The 9,676-nt window shown below is 36.3% G+C and overlaps 1 protein-coding gene and 1 pseudogene across 2 annotated transcripts in view; one reads left to right on the top strand and one right to left on the bottom strand.

Annotated features, from left to right (window-relative positions):
- Window positions 1-9,676, top strand: part of DIP2B (disco interacting protein 2 homolog B) — a 168,872-nt gene that overhangs the window by 35,356 nt on the left and 123,840 nt on the right. The gene's annotated exons all lie outside the window — the stretch shown is intronic.
- LOC112483882 lies at window positions 6,281-6,396 on the bottom strand (annotated as a pseudogene).

Genomic DNA, 9,676 nt, shown 5'->3' with positions numbered 1-9,676 from the left:
TTCCCCTTAAAATTAATTTGAAATAGTCCCTGAGTTAGTCACATGGTGAAATTTATTTTGATATAGTTTGTTAATTTAAGGGCAGAAAAAGTATCAAATAACAGAGAAACTAGTTAATGGCATTTGTGGAAGCTGAGAGCTAGCAGGTACTCAGTATCTAAGTTTCTGTGGAACTGTCAGTCTGGTAGAATGTTGAGCTGTTAGCGTCCAGCAATGTGTTAACTGCTGTGGAGAGATTTGAATAGTGAGCTCAGGATGCCGTAGTGCCTGGTACACCTTTCTGTAGACCAAACATATTAGACTGAATCATGTGAAATTGTGACTTTTTTAAGTCAGAGACAGTCATATATTGGCAATTTCAGTATTTAATTGACTCAAGGTGTATTTAACTCAGTTTTGAAATACGAAGAAAGAAAATGCAACCTCAAGTTTAAATATCATCTGTGTTAAGGTAATACTTGCTGCGTTAACAGACCAATCCAAAAATCTCAGTTGCATAACAAAGTCCAAAACGGACATTGCTGTTGTTGCTCATTTTAGTCATTCAGAGACCCAGGATGGTGAAGGCTCCTGCATTGTTCATATATGGCTTCCTGGTGTCATATGGGTTGATATCAAGCCAGGAGACTGGGAAAAGGGAGATGGTGATGAAAAGAGAGAGGGTGACAAAAGCATACCCATTTCTTAAATCTCAGCCAAAGTGGATATATTTAGTGAGCACCGACCAAGATGCAAGGAGGGTGGTGGTAGGGGACAGGAAATATAGTCTGTATTTGTTGGCTGCTTTTCAGCACTAGTTGTGAGGGAAATCATGAATCTCTGGTGGGCAGCTAACCATCCCTGCAACACCACTTCTTGAACACTTGGGAAATATCTTTGTATTATGTGTATTAGTTTTCTAGTGCCGCCATAACAAAGACCACAGACTGGGTGGCTCAAACAGCAGAAACTATTTTCTCACAGTTCTGAAGGCTAGAAGTACAAGGTCAAGGTGGCGGCAGCAGGTCTGGTTTCTTCTGAAGTCTCTCTTGTTGGTTTGCACACAGAGTCTTCTCACTGTGTCCTCACCTGGTCTTCTACATGTGTGCATATCCCTGGTGTCTCTTTGTGTCCAAACTTCCTCTGCTAAGAATACCAGTTCATGGGATTAGGGCCCACCCAAACAGCCTTATTTTAGTTTATTCTTTTTAAAGGCCCTGTCTCCAAATGCAGTCACATTCTGAGGTTCTGGGCGTTAGGGCTTCAGTATATGACTTGAGGGGGACACAATTCAGCCCATTACATATACCATATGTTATAAATGATTATGTTTTCACTAAAAGTAGTCATACTCCATTAGAAAAAAAAAAGGAATGTTTGATTTATGTTATAATTATACTTTTAATGGATCTGTAATAAATCTTGGATTATATATATTAATGAAGATTGCCAGTGTCTTAAATATATGTTTCCTTATTTATTAGTTAAGAAAAAAAGTATAATGATGAAGGTGGTCTAGTTTTTAGTGAATGTGATCATTGTTTTTCTCTCTCCCAGGGTCTGCTAAATATTGAGTCCTTATTGTATCTTATCCAAGGGATCTGTTAATTACTGAGACAGTAAAGAGAGTTACTAAACATGTCACCTTAAAGAAATTCTAGACCACGGGCCATTCTCTCCTCACTACCCTCTACAGTGTAAAAGTACATCTCTACTGTATATTGAGCTTTTGGGGAGAATTTTGCTTCATTGTGACATGTTAAATGATGTTTTGTTACTGAAAACCAAGGCCATATTATATGGTTGGTAATGTCTGAACTGTTGGACTCCATTCCTTGGCCTGCTGTTTTTCACAGTTATTTGAGGGTGGGTTAGGGGTGAGGCTCTTATGGAAGGGTACATCTCTTAACCCTTTTATAGGTTATAAGAGATTGCTTAGCCTCACTTTGACTGTCAGTCTCTTTTTTTGATTTCTCAATACTACCTTTTACCAAGTTGTGACTAGAGATTCAATTCTCTTAACAAAATTATACTCTACCTTTAAATAAAGTATAATTGTTATTTTAAAAGTTATATGAATATCAGATAAGTATTGGTCTAAAGCTTTTGTGTTATACTTGTTTTCATAATTACTATTTTAAGAATTATTTAACTATCAGATACATACTGGTCTTTTAAAATATTTTATTTTTATGTTACTATATTGTGAAACTAATAAGTTTAAGAATCATCTAACTTCTAAGAAGGAATAACAACTGCGCTTCTGTGTGGACATTTGCTACTAGTTGTTAAAGTCAGAAATACTTTGCATTTGGTTATAGAAGCTTGTCACTTTTATGAATGAAGTTCTCTGATTCCTTTAAGAGAAATTCAAAAGTTTGAGTTATTTCTGTGTCATTATCCTTTTATCACTTTTGAAAGTTAACTTTAGAAGTTTCAAATCCTGATTAAAAATGAGAAAGTTCTCTGATATTCCTGCATATGTTATTGAAAATCTTTATATTTTGAAAACGGATCTAGAGAATTTGTCTTTTATGATCTATAATGGTTTACATTATATATATTAATCCTCTCTCTTTAAATACCTACATACACACATTGCAACACCTAGAGTATTCTAGATGTATTAACTGTATCAGTATATATTTGAGCACCTACTAAGTGCAAACATTGTTCTGCATGAGACAGTTTCCAACATTCTAAGATATAAAGACATAGCCAGGCAATATGTGGATATTTGATGCAAAAACAAATATTTTTTTTAATACCTCGGGTAACTTGAAGACTTCCTTTGAATGAGCATCCTTAAATTTATAAAACAAGATTCTCAGAAGTTTGGGTTCATTCTCTCAAAACTTTTATCGACTGCTCACTGTTTAGTAGATACTGGGGATAGCTGTGACCCAATTCTTGTCCACAAAGAGCTCACAGTCTAATCAGGAACTGATTTGTAATAAAAAGGAAATTAAAATTTGATTATATGCTAAGGCAAATGATAATAGAGGTATGAAAAGAAAATGCCATGGCAACATAGGGGAAGGGTTGAGGAAGGATGAAGTTACTAGGAAAAGCCTCACAGAGAATATATTATTGTTGGCAGCCTCTCAACTTTGGCCGTAGGTAGGTGGGAGTCAAATTCTCTGTGACCCTTGGTGGCTAGGCCTTTTAATTATTCATATAACTTTTAACATACATCTAGGACTAGGCGTTTATTTAAAAGATGCATCTGTGCTCTAATTTAACCTTTAGTTTAGTCCTTTAGGAAAAAACATTTATGGGTACAGCCATATCATAGCATTAAAGATGTTTGCTCTTCAGTGCTCCTTACAACACAGCGCCAGTTCACTGCTTTGCTTAGGTTGCCCTTTCCTTTTTAACACAAAATATTTTCACTTGTCTTAAGTCTGTACAAACAAAGCAAAACTTAAAATAATCACACACAAACATAAAAAACAACAACAAAAAATCACAAACTTGTTTTACTTTATCATCCTCATATGTCTTCCTTTTCTCTTCAAAGTTAAGATGTCTGTCACATGTTGGTCAATTAATACCCCCAGATTAAGACCAAAGTTACCTCTAACTTCGCTGAGTTATGGCTCCTTTTTTAAAAAAATACACCTTTATAAAGGAGATTCTTTTATTAATTTATATTTTATGAAGTTAAGATATATTTCCTAGAAAAATGTTTTGCCATAAGCAGAACTGAAAGCATACGCTGAGGAGAGAGTCGAGGGTTGCTAAATGTGTGGCATGCTGGGTTGGTAGTATCCTGAGAATGCTTCTGCAACAATCGGATTCGCAAACATTTACTGAATGCTGTGGTCAAAGGACTACTGCTAGACCCTCCAGCATGTAAGAAAGTGGACAAACCACAGGCCGTGTTTTGAAGGACCTTATGATTTACTGCACTATTTCTGAATCTCCTGTCTTCTATTCTCCAACTTTGCGATTTCCCAAATAACGCAAACTAATTTATCAAGTCTATAAGCTGGAAAGTCTATAAAATTAGTTTGTTTAATATACTCGTTGCTGATTCTTCTTTGGGTTGCCAGAATTTAAAACAATGGAAAACATTTTGGTGTCCTAGTGCCTCCTTCCATAAATTATCATTTACATAAGTGGCTGCTTTTCATAGAGCATCTTGATCCAGCCCCTCTTGTGCTGTGACTCTCTTCATGGACAGTATTAAATCAGATCCAAGCAGCACTAGGAGACAGTTGAGAGTTTGATGAGAATATACCCAGTGTCAGCATCTTGGCTAGGGTGTGCTGTAGAAACAAAGAAAGCTCTTGGCACCTAAAAACTGTTTAGATATATATCATTCTACATACGAGCTCTAATAAATAAAGACACATAGGGTGTTCTGTGCTTTCATTTGGGCAGACCTAAATGGTTAAGTATCCTTTTAGGCTTTTCCTAAAACTATCTCACACTATAATCTAGAAGAAGTAAATTCTACAAAAATCTCCACATATAGGCACTTATCCAGAAACCAGAGTTTCCACAACTCTCGGTTCCATTAACAGATAACGACTTGAACATTTACTATGTAAAGCTTTGTGTTGGGTGTTTCAGGGTGTAAAGAGACAAGTAAGATTGAGTACCTGTTAGATAGCTTACAGATTTAATAGAGCACCTTTCTTTAGTTGGTCTACCTGCCATTCCATTTCTAAGTCCCTTTCTTCCTGGCCTACCCTGGTCTTTCGCCACCTACAACTTGGTGACCTAGACTTATTTGGTATGGTTGTTACAACACAATCTGTATAACCTTATCTGTAATGTACAGTAGGTTTTGGAAACAGTAGAGATGCACCTTGAGCCCTGGACAGTGTCTACGGTGATAGATGGAGAAGCCCATAGTACTTGTTGTACTATTTTAGGGCAATTTATTTTTCTAATGGAGTCCCATGATTATCATAGGCAGAACCCAAAAGGACTAAAAATAGTCCAATTTTGATTGTTTTCTTTTTCTACACAATGTGTATTTTCTCTTCCTAAAAATGGCACAATGTAATGTATAAAAAATAGTGTAGATGGTATTTTGCATGAAATCCTAAATTTACTTATTCACATAATTTATCTTCAGTATTTTAAAAGTGACCAGAGATAAATATTTATAAATTTTATTTAAGCACTTGGAGGGCATTTTAGAGATGTGTTTTTCTTAGAAATAGAATCGTGCTGATTTCCTTGACTATGTTTTGATGATATCAAAAGTTCTTGGGAGTTTTTTTCCAAAATCTTGCAGTCTGAAAGCGGATAAAGAGTTTGAAATTGATTTCAGCTATAATTATATCTTTAAAGGTGGTAATCTCTTGCCTGTTTCATGTTATAAACAAATGTGAAGTACAATATTCTCACTATCAAAATACCTAAGAAACTCCATCTAGCAGAAAGATGGGGAACTAATGTAATCTCTTTAGGCAGATCTACGCCCTGATAACAACAGTAGTGCTGGATTGGAGAAGGCATATGTGGTATATAAACCCTCCACCCATCTCATCTCCTACTGGCAGCTCGCTTGTGTGAGGAAGAAGGGCATGGCTGACCTGTTAATATTTCCCAAATTTTCACATCAGATCAATTGCTTCCCTTCCCAAGAGAGAATCATCTCAGTGGCAAAGAAATGCCAGAGAGGTTAGAACTGGTGGACCTCCATTAGTGGAAGGAGTCTTTAGAAGTGAGGAATAAACTCTCCCTTCTAGCACATGGCTCCTTCTTCCATACATGGTTTACAGGAAGAATGGGTTGGTGCCACGGTAGGATACGATAGCATAGCTCAGCCAAGGAGTAAACCTTTGTTTTGGAAATTATAGCAAGTGTTTATTTACCAGAATCATGGGAATTGTCTGTCCTTAGGCAGTCCTGACTGCCTCTCTGAAACATCTGATTTAGTATTCTTTCCTGGATAATAAATGAAGGTCCGCAATTTGGTTTTCTGTCATACTATAGAATTTAAAAATATACCTACCTCTGTCTCCTCTTTGTTAAATTTCTTCATAGATTTCTTTTGTTCCCCACCCCCAAATTTTACCTGTTTTTTTATCTACAACAATGCTTTTCAAACTTAATACTCTTAAATTATTGAGACTCAAAGAGCTTTTGTTTATGTGGATTATGTCATTTTTTTACCATATTAGAAATTAACACTGAAATATTTTTAAAATATTTAGTTCATTTAAATAATGAATCTAGTATATGTAATTATAAGTAATGTATTTTCTGAGAAATAAAACTATTTTCAAAAACAAAAAATTTTATTTTTTAAATTTTATTATTCTTTTATGATTATTATTTATGCCTACAGCACCTGATCTTCCTAGGTGGTCTTCCATCCAAGTACTAACCAGGCCCGACCCTGCTTAGCTTCCGAGAGCAGACATCGGGCTTGTTCAGGGTGGCATGGCCGTAGACTATGGACCGTGGCTCCACTGGGGCGCAAACTCAGTACCTTCTGTGTATAAAGCAGATGTGCTAACTGCTACACTATGGAATCACCTCCCCCTAAAAAAAATTTTAATAAGAAAAGCACTGTTTTACATTTTTGTGACTCTGTCTAGAGTCTCATATCTGCTTTATTTATTTACTCTGTTATGATAAATTGTTTTGGTCAAAGTATATGAAGAAAATCTGGCTTCACATAGCTAAGTAGTTGGAAAAGTCAGGAGTAATTTCATAGTTTTATCAGATAATTGTAGATGTTCCTCTTTGATACTACACCCGAATTCTACACTACAATGTAGACTATAAAACCATATGGATTAACTTTTTGTACCATTACATTAAAATCCATTTATCTGTCTTAACAGAATAGATGTTACCCATGTATGATTTTTTTTTTAAATGCCATACATTGATTATTTGGAAAATATCGAATCATTGAGTTATGCACATCTTTGAAATTATGACACATTTCATTATACAGTGTCAAAAATTTTATTTGTTACTATCACCTCCAATCTCAAGAAAAAATGCTAAATATTGGGAAGCTGTCAAGCTCAAATTTTCCAAAATTTAGATTTTTGCTTGAAATCACTCTCAGTTCACTGTAATTTATCATTGTCATCAGTGCTGCCAGTGACAAGCTCACTTTTTTCATTTTGAAGAAAATGTCTACCAGGTACTTAAGTCTGAATGACAATAGTTTGTCCACCATTTGTTCTCTCAAGTAGAAATGGTGTTAAAGAGACAAATAATGTCTAATATCATTATTAAAATATTTTTTACTTTGTGAACTTCTGTAAGTTTTTGGGGAAACCCTGAGGAACCCATGGAGCTTCTGATTTCCAATAAATTAATTTCTGAGTTGACTTATTTCTTTCTTTGTTCTTTAATTTCTTCTCTTTGTCATACTTTTGCCGAGTTAGACCCTATAGGAGCACTGATCTGGACTGAATATCATTACGAGTCTGATCTCCACTCATGACTGGCAGCCTCAGCATGAGCACTACCCAAATGCTGGAAATGACCTTGGGCACAAAGAAGAAAACCGGTTCACAGCCTCACCTCGGCCTTGAGGGACAAAAGCAATAGGGAAGGGCCACAAACCTGCTATCCTTGTTGGCTTGCTGTCTGTGCTTTCAGAAATTGTCACATCACATGGACCTGGGAGACATTAACTATGAGTCAAGAGCTTTTTTTTAAAAGGAGTCTTTCATGCTCCAGGGCGAGAGAGATTCTGAGGCTAAAACGGGTCCTCCATAGGTCTCTCAGACCTACACACTGGTTTCAAACCTTCTGAGTCATATTGCAGTCATTTCATTCTAATTATCTCCAGGAAAGGGCCTCCAGTTTCCTGGCTGTAATAAACGTTAGGAGTTAAGAGGTTTTTTCTTACGGGTACTCTTGATGCTCCCATTTGTAACTTAAATCCGTTTCCTTTAGTTTGTTTTTAGTAAATATAAAGAGCTGATAATAGTGTTCCATATGTTATTTTCTGTATTGTCACCCCCAGTGTACTTTAGCCTTTCTTTCTTCTATTTTTAACTCAGTTCCTTTAGTCTATGGTTCTTAACCGGGGTGATTTTGCCCCACTCCCGGGACATTTGACATTATCTAGAGACATTTTTGTTTGTCACAGTTTTGGGGGATTACTACCTGCATCTAGTGGATAGAAATCAGAAATCTTGTTTTCATTTCAGCAAAATCACTCATGTTGTTGTTATAAGATTTTCACAGAATTTGTGTTCAAATGATAGAAGCATCTTACAATGCACAGGACAGCCTCTATCAACAAAGAATTATTTAGCTCAAAATGCCAATAGTATCATCCTTTAACGACCCTGCTTTAGTCCTTCCTTATAATTTGTTAGCTCTTTATTAATGTTTTTTGCTGAATTAATAATTCAGCTTTATTTCATATATTGAGAATTATGGTTTTACTTTAGAGAAGATATGATTTTACTCAAATATATTAGAATACATTCAAATATTAGAATAACTAAAGATTTTGGAGGTAGGTCACTCTTGAATTTTGTGACTTAAGTTTGTATCTTAGGTTGTTCTACATCATTAGTTTCTAAACCTGAGTGAGCACAACTACCTGATGACTTTTGAAACCACAGATTTCTGGGTCCCAACCAAGTCTTTAAAAAACTCCTCTAGAAATTCCTAAAATTAACCAGATTTAGGAATCACTGAAATAGATATGTGTTCATAAGCTGAACAACTGATGGACTTTTAAGACTGCTATTCCGAAGAGAAAATGTTCTTTGTGGCTTTCAGAGATAATATACACTCTCCTGGGAAACCAGTTCTGTCAGTAAAACCAGTCTGGTAGCCCTCAGATTGGCAAGGCAAAACTAGAGCAGTGGTGCCCAGTAGGATTTTGGTTCTTTCCAGCCAAGTGGTGCCCAGTTCATCTCATTTTGCCACACATTTGGTTTTAGAAGCGGGGAGGGATGATAAGAGACGTGGGGAGGGGATGGAGGAGGATTGCTAGTAGAATCAGAGAAGTACTGAATCCCAGAAGAGGAATTACTCAGTGCTGATTTCTCCTCCATAGCATCCATTTGCTACCCACATTCACCATAATGGTAAGTGTCCTTAAAAGCCACCTCTGGTATAAATTAACCTGACTAGGCACCAAGGACACTGGAAAGCACAGAGGGCTGCATCCACTCCATTCCTGCGGTCAGGGGTGCTCTGTTCGCAGTCCTTACTTTACTTCTTGTTTGCTAAAAGGGAAGTTAATGAAGGTGAGCTTGTTTGTTGCAATGATTCCATGAGCTGTGGAGATGGCAAATTTGTTGAGGAAGGAGAGAAAAGATAACTTTATTTTACTTTTTTTCCCCCTCTTTTGAGGTCAGGCCATTGCCTTAAATAGTGATAGAGGCAGAGCTTACTGTGAGAGCCAGGTGAACCTGCAGCTGAACACCCCCAGTTAGGCAGTGGTGACCCCTCAGGCTGCACTGGGCAGGCCTCGCATAGTAAGACATTTGGCCTGGTGAGGCAGGCTTGATCCTGAGAAAAGACGGGAGGGAAGGGTAGCAACTTTTGAAATAGTTTTATTGGAAAGATAATAGCTTCTTTTCCTGATTAGTTGTTAAAGAAGCAAACTACACTTTTATGAAACTTTGGAATATTATTTTATATTGGAAGAATGAAATAAATATTGATTCCAAAAAAAGCATTCTAATTTTTTTTTTATTATTGTTTTTACCCTTTTTAAATGAGGATAGAGAGACTAGTGTAG

Source organism: Pteropus alecto, unplaced genomic scaffold, assembly GCF_000325575.1.
Source record: "Pteropus alecto unplaced genomic scaffold, ASM32557v1 scaffold196, whole genome shotgun sequence".
NCBI lineage: Eukaryota > Metazoa > Chordata > Mammalia > Chiroptera > Pteropodidae > Pteropus > Pteropus alecto.
Note: the sequence above shows the minus strand (reverse complement) of the source record. Positions and strands in the feature narration are given on the sequence as shown.